Source organism: Chelon labrosus (assembly GCF_963514085.1).
Source record: "Chelon labrosus genome assembly, chromosome: 7".
In the NCBI taxonomy this organism is placed as follows: domain Eukaryota; kingdom Metazoa; phylum Chordata; class Actinopteri; order Mugiliformes; family Mugilidae; genus Chelon; species Chelon labrosus.
Genome location: NC_140343.1, coordinates 30,678,245 through 30,689,609, shown reverse-complemented (window position 1 = coordinate 30,689,609; position 11,365 = coordinate 30,678,245).

Below are 11,365 nucleotides of genomic sequence, written 5' to 3'. Positions count from 1 at the left end.
TTCGATATTTTAATCCTTTATATGATAGTGTTTGCACACACTGCATCAGGTATGGCAGCACTACGGCCATGGACCCCAAACGCCTGCAGAGAGTGGTGAAGACTGCTGAGAGGATCACCAGGGGCCTCATGTACGAACGTTGCGTAAGTACAAAAACGTTACGTAAGTACTCGCTCACGTAAAAGTTCAGATGTATCAAGAGTGAAAGGTCCGTAACTTACGTACATTCCTACGGCAACTATTTGGCTGGCGTAAGTAGGATTCTACAGATGTCGATCCTTTGGCGACACTTAGAGGTGATGCCGGGAAACTCATCAATGTGAAAACTATTACTCCGACCGATCGGGACTGTGCCGGTCGACCCTGAGCAGATCTATGTAAGCCGCGTGGGACGGAGGTATCCGCATGTCAGCCAGGTATATCAGATACCCACAATGCATCTGAACAGGTCAACATTAAAGAGCAATTTGCAGCGAGAGACGGTTTTCTGACTGTAATCAGAGCTATCGACTGCACACACATTGCTATAAAAGCGCCATCGCATGAATTTGTAAATGTCAACAGGAAACATTTTCATTCGATCAGTGTGCAGATCATACGTGATGCGCAAATTCAAGTAAACATTGTGGCAGCGTGCCAAAGAACACATTTTACGCATCCCCACTCCAGTGAGTAGCGTCTCCAATTCTATTTCTGTGAAGTTCTTCTTCTTTCCCGTCTTACTCATTCTTATGTTTTCGTTTTCTGATCGCGCAGAGATGGGAATCTCAGGTGCAGAGTCAATTTAAATATAATTTCCATATTTAAAATGGGCGTGGACAAGGAGTTGCATATTTAAAAAGGGCGTGGACATGATTTGCATATTTAAAGGGGGCGTGGACAGGATTTGCATATTTAAACAGGGCGTGGACAGGGAGGAGTCGGGTACGTTCAATCGGGATGTACAAAGGAAATGTGCTTCGAAATGCTTCTAAATCTGAACTTACGTCACGATTTAGAAGGAAATCTACGCAACTGTTAGTACATGAGGCCCCAGGACTCTACTGCCCTCTCTGCAGAATATCTACAAGCATAGAGTCCGCAGGAGCTGCCTCCATCACTAAGGACCCCACCCACCTCCAACACAGACTGTTCACACTCCTGCCCTCAGGAAGGAGGTACAGGAGTGTGAAATGTAGGACCTCAAGACTGAAGAAGTCCTTTTTCCACCCTGCCATCAGACTCCTCAACAGCTTACAGGAGTGTAGAATCACAGACTACTTCATGCCACATAATGCACTGTTCACTTTTCAGCTTCTGTTTACATTTTTCAGTACATTGTTTTCATTCCCATTTGCACATCGATATTTGCACTAGTTATCTTATATTTTTGTATTATACAGTCCCTGACAAAAGTCTTGTCACTTATCCATTTTGTAGAAACAACAGTTTATAACCTGACTTTTAATTAATCCATTGGTTTTAGAAATGGCTCATATGAAAGCTAAAACCCTCCCAAATTATGTTTGATATGCTAAAATAAATTTGCCTCACTGAAGAAAGATTGATCATTTAATGAACACAGAAAGGTCAGATTTTGGCAAGACAAAAGTTTTGTCGCCTACAGAAAGTAATGTGAAAATTGAACAAATCATTTACTTCAAATACAAAAATATGATGCATAACATCAGTGAATGAAGTACTGGTGCTGTGAGATCCATATTTAATATCTTGTATGACTTCCATGAGCTTGAAGGACTGCATCCATGCAGTTCGACAATGATTCATACAATTTATTGATGAAGTCATCAGGAATAGCAAAGAAAGCAGTCTTACATGCCTCCCAGAGTTCATCAAGATGCTTTGGTTTCGTCTTCCATGCTTCCTCTTTCATTCTTCCCCAGACATGCTCAATGATGTTCATGTCTGGTGACTGGGCTGGCCAGTCCTGGAGCACCTTGATTTTCTTCGCCTTGAGGAACTTTGATGTAGAGATGGAAGTATGCGATGGAGCACCATCCTACTGCAAAATTTGACCCCTTTTATGGTTGGGAATGTAAGAGGTAGCTAATACTTCTTGATATTTTACGCTATTGATATTGCCTTCCACCCTGCAAATCTCTTGCACACCCCCATACTGGATGTAACCCCAGACCATGATTTTTCCGCCACCAAATTTAACTGTTTTCTGGGTGAATCTCGGATCCATGCGAGCTCCAGTAGGTCTCCTGCAATATTTGCCGCGGCTGTGATGTAATTCAACCGAAGATTCATCTGAGAAATCCACCTTCTGCCACTTTTCCAGCGTCCATCCTTTTAGCAGGCTGTGGGCCTTGGCAAATGCCACACGTTTTTTTAATTGCCTTTTGTTTAGTGCTGGTTTCTGGGCACTGATTCTACCATGGAGGCCATTTCGAGACAGAATTCTACAAACTGTTCTGGTTGACACGGGGACTTGAGGTGACCAGGCCTGGTGGAGCTCTGCTGCAGTGGAAAAGGGGCTGGCCTTGGATTTTCGAGCCAACAAACGGTCCTCCCGAGCAGTTGTCTTGCGGGGTCTGCCGGACCTGGGCTTGTCAAAAACATCTCCAGTCTCTTCAAATCTTTTTCTTATTCTTTGAGGCAATCTAGGATTGGGTGCATCATATGACAATCGACAAGACTTTTGTCTTTGCAAAAACTGACTCAGTGGGCTTTACCAAGCTGTGAACGTTAGAATGCTTTTCAGCAGTTTTGTTTGGCACCAAAACATTATTTCAAAAGCTGTTGGAATTGTAATTAGCCATTGCTTGTAAAACAAATTGATAATACATATATTTGAGGGGCACTTAGGGTCAACTTGTACCCAAGCGACAAGACTTTTGTCTTGCCAAAATCTGACCTTTCTGTGTTCATTAAATGATCAATCTTTCTTCAGTGAAGCAAATTTATTTTAGTATATCAAACATAATTTGGGAGGGTTTTAGCATTCATATGAGCCATTTCTAAAACCAATGGATTAATTAAAAGTCAGGTTATAAACTGTTGTTTCTACAAAATGGATGAGTGACAAGACTTTTGTCAGGGACTGTATGTATCTCTTTATATTCTATTTGTAAGATTTTTTATATTGCATTTGGGTGGACGGCAAAAGAAGAATTTCATTGTACAGGGAAACATGTTTCTACACTGAGCACATGAAAATAAACTCTTTGAATCTTGAATATACACACACACACACACACAAAATCAATGCAGGGATCACTAGGAATCCCTTTCTCCTCATGACCAATAACATCACGTTCATATCATGAGAAACTTGGGAGCTGCAAATCACAGCAACTGTGGAAAATACATTTACAAAGTTCACACATTCCTTTGCTGCAGTTCCTGTGTATGAGGGTGAACTGAACTCACACACGTACACACACGCACAAACACAAACAACATTCCTCATGCGCTGAGGTACTTTTCTGTTCCACGTTTTTAAATATTTATGTATTTATGTTTTATTTCTAGAGCAATCTAAGTTGTTGGACACTGCACTCCTAATTGTATGCATTGTATGTATTGCATTGTGATGCCATCACAAACACTGGCATATAAAGGGTTAAAATATTGAAAATAATCAAACATTTGGTATTCATGATGAGGACTGAAGTTGATTAAAAGATTTATGTGGAGAAAAAAAAGCAGAAAAATATTAACATATGCTATTTTTATGGCATTTTTGAAAAGGACACTTTTGTCCCTTAATGGTAACAACGGAACAGTTTAGGTTACACAGTGTAAAAATAGAGTATTATGCGATTTGTTTTTGAAATATCAAAATTTGTTAAAAAATGCACACCTTTACCAAATATCATAGCAGCAAATATAATATAACCAACACGTTTTAAGTAATCAAAAAAAAAAAACTTGAAAAGGACACTTTTGTCCATATCAAGTATGAGGGTTAGGTATGTACTTCACAAAATATTAGCTTTGGAGTTGTACTGCGCCACGCCATAAAAAGTAATTAGCCATTAACTTTGTAATCAATAACCCTAATAAAGTTCTTTTGAGAACTTTTCATTATCTTTGTCCATAAATGATACATGCCAAGTTTGGTGAGAATTGGATGAATGGGCTAGGAGGAATTGATTTTGCTTTGAGGTGCAATTTTTTCAAAATGGCGGGAAAAAAATAGCAGTTAATTGGAACCAGTGCTATCTCAGGAATCAGAGGGAGAAAGAACTTTGTTTCTAGGGCACACGGTTCTTGAGATATGAGGCAAAACGTTAATTGGCTTATTATAGCACCACCTAGCTGCATGCATGTGTATTGACACCTTGGCAAAGTGACATGCTAGGACTTCTACCAAGTTACCAGGTTTGATGCCTTTCACCCTTGCAGTTTGTCCTGGGCAGACACTTTAGCTACGCATACACAGAAAAAGAGAAATCATTATAATAATAATAATAATAAGAAGAAGAAAAATCTCAACAAAATCAATAGGGTTCCCTGCAAATTCATTTGCATGGACCCCTAATAATCCAGCCACTACCTTGCTGGCACATTACCTGGAGGATCCTCTACCCAGTAAGAACATATGGTGCGAGGAAACCAAGAGGATCATATATAGAGGTAACAGTGGACAAAATACCTCTACGTGTCTCTGGCTGGTCTGTCAAAGAATTATCACACCTGAAGCTGTCGTTTTCTATGCACCAGTGAATCCCCAGTGCCTGTTCCTGTGGTATGTCACTGAAGGTCAGAAAAAAATATGTGAAAACTCAGGCCCACTTGCACAGTATTCACATGTTGATAGTTATATTTATTTGCTTACATTCATTTACCATGCTGGTCATTTTATCCATTTGGTATTAATGGTTCAGCTTTCATCAGTTTCTGTGATTGCTAACCGGCTGATAAGAAGTAGTGTTGGTTGGCATTCAAATCTTACACAAACCGAACAGCAATGGAGAAGAAAGGAAGTTGGAAACCCAACTGGACAGAGGAACAGTGTTTGCTTCTGGCTCAACTGGTCATGGAGAATAACAGTGTTTAAGAGGTAGATTTGGCCCCATTGTCACTACAAACCAAGAAGCAGGCATGTCAAAATATAGCACAACAGATAAATGCCTCCTTTCCGCCATTTTCTCCTCTGCTTAAGAAACTCATAAGCCTCTTAAAAGTCCTCCTTCCTGCTCTTAACAGATCTCACCTTAGGAGCACTCTTAAGAGCTAAGATTCTTTAGGAATACCTTTTCTATTTACCAGGATCTACTCTTAACTTTGAGGGGAAATTGTTAGAAAACATCATGATTCTAAGAATTTTCTTAGAATTTGGCCACTAGGAGCAACTCTTTGTGCTAAGAATCTTTATCAATATGGGCCCTGGTCTTTTGAATTGGTGTCTCTTGCACATATTCGATATTCCTGAGGTCATGTGCTTGTATCGCCGTCTTTTCATGGAACATGGAACTGGTGGAACATTTTTTCTATGTGACACAGTGTTGGGAGGGTTACTTTTAAAATGTATTCCCCTACAGATTACTGATTACATGTCCTAAAATGTAATCTCTAATGTATTCCCTTGGATTACTCAAGTAAAGTTTTGGATTACTTTTAGCTCACTTCAAAATTGTCTAGCTGTGCGTGTTTATCTGGGACACTGACACTGCTTTAGAGAACGATCTAATTACTGTCTTCAAAGAAAAAGTTCTGCAAGTATACAAAACACAAATGTGGTCCGTTTTGTCCTACAACTGACACTATTTAAAGAAAAATTACATCCAAGTCACCTTTATTAATTTCCACAGCTCAGAAATGAGGGAAATTAAAGTGCAACATGGCTGCTTTAACAAGCAGGTGTATAACAAAGCACAAACAGCTTTGAATGTGCATAAAATAAAAATTGTAAATTGCAATGAGAACAATACAGGGTGCAATCATGGACTTCGTGAACTCACAGCAAACACATTATGCATGGTCAAAAGCTAATGCTTTGTTGATGCGCTGCATCAGTCTTCCTGCACATGGGAGTTTTCCACCACTGATTCCTTCTATCAGCTTACGTAAGTAAGGTTGTGCACTGCCAATTACGAAGTCAAAAATCAGCGCATTAACTTTGTTCTGGGTAGCGATGGCAGGTGCTGTGATGAGCTTTGCTTGTTTCTGATGAGGTCCAGAAGTTGTACTGGTAGTGGCGCTGCATTTGTCACTGTCATCAGCAGTCATCATTTTCTTAGTCCTTTTAGCTGCTGTCCTCTTCATGGCTTTGGGGTGCTTTCTCTGAATATAAATAAAAATAAATAAATGCAAACAGAGCGAAAAAAAAAAGAGAATCATAATCAGTTGTTTAGGCACATTTTAATGGTTACAATAATGTTACATAATTAGCCCAGTGCTGATGAACATAATATTTTCATCAGCCATACCATATTATGGTACCTAGTGGTGCCAAAACATTTAATGACTCCATTAAATGGAGGGGCTACTGGTGGACAAATGGTGAGGTTTATCTCTTTAAACACTGGGGGCTTGAATGCCGCATTAAAATGAACAAAGATTATGACTTATATCGAAAATCTGAAAGCTGATGTAATACTTCTTCAGGAGACACACCTGCTGAGGTCTGAACATGGAAAGTTGAGCCGGCCATGGATAGGACTAATCTTTCACTTTCAATTTAATTGCAAAACAAGAGGTACATCTATATTGATCAGGAAAAACATTCAATTTGCAGAAGGACGTTATACAATTATTACTGGTATATTATACCAGAAGCCTGTAGTCTTAGCATCAATCTTAGCCCCTAACTGGGATGATCATAGCTTCTTCGATTCAGTATTATCTCTAAGAAGAAAAAGTGAGGAAAGCAGTTGGACTGGATGGTATCCGCTCCAGGCTCTTAAGTCCTGTGCAAACAAACTGTCTGAAGTTATTGAGCATGTCTTCAACCTGAGCCTGGGGCTGAGAGTGTCTCTGCCTGGGGACGACTTGGCCACGGCATGGACCCCTTTATGATCGCTTGCGATCATCTAGTTAGGGGTCCATGCAACGACGTTGTAGGATCCCTATTGATTTTATTGCGATTTTTCTTCTTCTTCGCCTTTGTCTTTTCTGCGTACCTGCAAATGTCTGCCCAGACAAACTGCAAGGGCAAAAGGCATCAAATCTGCTAACTTGGTAGAAGTCCCGCCATTCCACGTTGCCAAGGTGTTAATACGCTTCAGAGGCACCGCATCAACCAACTAGCTTCAGCTTCCCAGGAAGGCCGTTTGGAAAAGAAACGTTTTGTCATTCATTCAATGCGAGCTGGTTTACCAAATGGAGATGGCTGCATTATATTGAGGACGGTGATCGCGTTATTTGTCTGTTTCAGCTGTGTCAAAGCAGTGGAGTGTGATGCAGGCGGTAAGTCACGTTTCTTTTTCAAATGCTGCAACCGCGCAGCACGCCTTTACGCACGGTGTTCAGCACCACAGTTACATGGACAGCTGTGACAAATTGTTTACTGTTGCCAAAGTGATCAGCACCATGAACAGTTACACGGACTCTGTGACACATTGTTTGTTCTGGTTCCACTATGTATGTGTATGTAATATTGTTTTGTGAAAGTTAAGATTTTTGCACGCTTAATTAATGTGGCCGAGGCTCCGGGTTCATTGTCATTACAAACCTACGACCAATGAGCTCTGAATTATCTTTGAATTAAAAGTTCCTTTCGGTTTTCGATTGAGAACTGATCTCATGTCTTGCGTTTCATGATTTTCTCTTTATTTCTAATAATGAGATTCATATCAATGTGTATACTACATGTCGGCTACATATGCTTCACTTGTATCATTGTGTATTTTCTGGGTGGCTTCGTGAATAAATAACGCAGTTGACTATGTGTCACCGCTGCATGTAACAATATTGCCATGGTGTAGGAGTCAAGCCGCGCTGGTATTTTATTTTTTTTTATTAATGTAGCGAGTTGCAGCGCAGAGCTTTTTTTTTTCTCAGCACCCCCTGCTGAGAATATGTTCCCGCGGCTATGACTGTTTTTGACGTGATTTAACATAATATTTTGATCGAACGGGTTGCACAAATCTGCACATGATTAGGGAAGTGAGGACTGCGTTTGTAACGTGATCAAACATAATATTTTGTCTGTGCCCAGGGCCCCTTACTGGTCCTGTGCCCCTGGGCAAGTGCCCAGTTGCCCTAATGGTTAATCCGGCCCTGATTCTAAGGGGCCGTCCACACGGAAACGCAAAAACGCAGAAACACAGAAATTTTTCATCGTTTTGGCCGATCGTCCACATGTATCCTGTAAACGCATAGCCCTAAAACGCACTTTTCTGAAAACGGGTCCCAGGGTGGAGAAATTCGCAAACGCAACTCTTGCGTTTCTGTGTAGACGGCGAAAACGGCAAAAACGATGATGTCATCGCCACACCCCCGAGCAGCCTTCCACATCCCGCAAGACGTCTCGTAACAACATCAACAACAATGGCGGACTACATGCTAGTTTTCCTGCTGGAGAAGATATTGAGCCTATTAGGGTTACTAGGGCAAAATATCATGCTCCTGTGCCACCACGCTGAGCAAAAAAGGCGATTTGTAAACAGCGCTCAAGATTTGTGCGCATGCTCCGCCTCTTCCTCTCCGTTTTTGGTGAATTTCTGAAACTGAAACAGCGCCACCTATAGGCCTGGAATATGAAGTAGTGTTTTCGGTCGTGCTGAAACGGACCTGTGTGGACGCGGATATTTCTTGAAACGATGCCCTCGAAAACGGAGAGGGAAAAGACCGTTTTCATACGTGTGGACGTGGCCTAAGTTGGCCGTAGGTGTGAATGGTTGTTTCCCTCTCTCTCTGTTACCTGAGATAGACTGGCGACCTGGTCAGGGTGTACCCCGCCTCTCGCCCGATGACAGCTGGGATAAGCTCCAGCAGTCCCCACGACCCTTTTTGAGATTTTGTGAAGAATGATAATGTATTTTTAAACAAACCAGTTGACTGTAAAGTATTGTGAAAGTAGTCTTAACAGTTTTTCAATAAGAGCACAAAACTGTAAATTTTAGTGACAGTAAAAATATGTTTATTTTACAGGAAAATTTTTAACAGTGTAGGCATGAAGGGGTTAAAAAGTCTGATGCAGAGCAGCAAATTACAACATGCAAGGTTTGCTAAATAGTGCATAAAAAGGACAGTAACACCACTAATTTGTTCCACCACCTCAAAGAGTCTGGTAAAAAAAAAACAACTCAGACAAAACTTGCCGATGTGTTATAGTCAAAAAGATTAGGCTGAATTGGTGTTTATTTATCGTCATTTTTATCGTTACCGTGATAAATACCAGAAATTATCGGGATAAAATTTTTAGTCCATATCGCCCATCCCTACTGCGCATAGGGCATATGAGCAAAGATTGCGATGAGCGCTTGATTTGCAAATTGTGCAGCCAAAAGCATCCTAGTGTTCTCCATATCAAACAAAAACAGCGAGCAGTCAACACAAACTCAAAGTACCAGCTAAAGGAACCATCAGTGAGTAGCACACTTGTCTCACTGAAAACATGTGATCATACAGGGGCCAGAAGCTGCGACAGGATCATACCCATTCTACCAGTACAGGTTAAGTCTAACAAAGGTGATAAAGTCATACAAACATATGCATTTCTGGATCCGGGAAGTACAGCCACATTTTGTTCAGAACACTTGATGAGGAGGCTCAACCTGAATGGAAGGAAGGTCCAAATCAGATTACGAACAATGGGCTCAAAGTCATCAGTTTCTAGCTACAGGTTGACAGGTTTGAAGATTTCTAGTCTTACTGAAAGAAGTTTCTATGGTCTACCTGAGGTCTACACACAGGAGAGGATGCCTGTGAGCACAGATAATCTCATCAAAGAAGAGAAGTTATCTAAATGGCTGTACCTAGATGGTGTTCACATTCCTCACATTCAAGCCGACATGGAGCTGTTGATAGGTACCAACGCCTCCAAACTGCTTGTACCTTGGGAGATAATTAACAGCCAGGGAAATGGTCCCTATGCCATTAGGACTCTATTGGGGTGGGTTATTAATGGACCCCTGCAAGGATCTCTTGAAAAGCAGTGTGCTACTGCTTTTCAGTGTGAAAAGCAGTAGCTACCCGACTGCTACTGTTAACAGGATCGCCATAGAAAACCTGACAGAATTGCAAAAGAATCAGTACAATCATGATTTTAAATCATGAAGGAGACAGGTAAACTTCAAGATGGACATTATACATACAGAAACAAAATTCTTTCTATACCCAAACTTAATCAAACTTCAGATAATTGATAATAATATCATTCCATACAAGCACCCCAAATTTTGTGACCCGTGGTATCTAGGGGGCGCTACAAAAGCAACATTTCAATATCTCAAAAACTGCAATAGCTAACTTCATGAAATTTGGCATACACAGTCTGTAAAACATTGTGTACACACCCATAAAGTTGCCTGACATTACGTCTACAGGGGGCGCTACAGGTGACACAGAAACATTTCATATGACTTTAAGGCCTACTTTTGAAGTATTCACCCAATCCTTATGACACTACAACAACCACATGTTTATTTCTCACAAACCACCACAGTAAACTGCTATTTTTCCCTAGTCACACTTGACCTCCTGTCAGGTCTTTTCCCACCTGCTTTCGCCTATAACTTCCTCTAGTGGCAGAGCCCACCAAATTTTGTTGCTTCCAACCCGCCTGACTCTCATTCACTTGTCAGCCAAAGGATTCCTCCGCTGACACTTTCCCTCCTTTTGGGCCATGTCTGACCCGCTTATGCCTCTCTCGCTCGGCGACGACTTCGCCACGGCATGGAGCCCTTTATGATTGCTTGCAATCATCTAGCTAGCCATTAACTTTGCAATCAATAACCCTGCTGAAGTTCTTTTGAAACCTTTTCATTATCTTTGTGCATAAATGATACATGCCAAGTTTGGTGAGAATTGGATGAACGGGCTTGGAGGAGTTTATTTTGCTTTGCATTTTTTCAAAATGGCGGAAAAGAATGGCAGACGGAAATGGATGTGGCCTAGTCCATTAGAAACAGGGCTATGTAAGGAATCAGAGGCAGAAAGAAGATTTTGTCTCTAGGGCACAGATATGAGCTTATTATATAAATTTGCTTATTATAGTGCCACCTAGCTGTAGGCAAGTGTATTGACACCTTGTAAAATTGAAATGCTAGGACTTCTACCAAGTTACCAGGTTTTGATAGCTTTGGCCCTTGCAGTTTGTCCTGGGAAGACACTTTTAGCTAAGCAGAAAATTAAGGCAAAGAAGAAGAATAAAAATCGGAAGAACAACAATAGGGATCCTGCAGCCTCATTGCATGGACCCCTAAAAATTGCAACAAAATCAATAGGGATCCTGCAACTTCGCTGCATG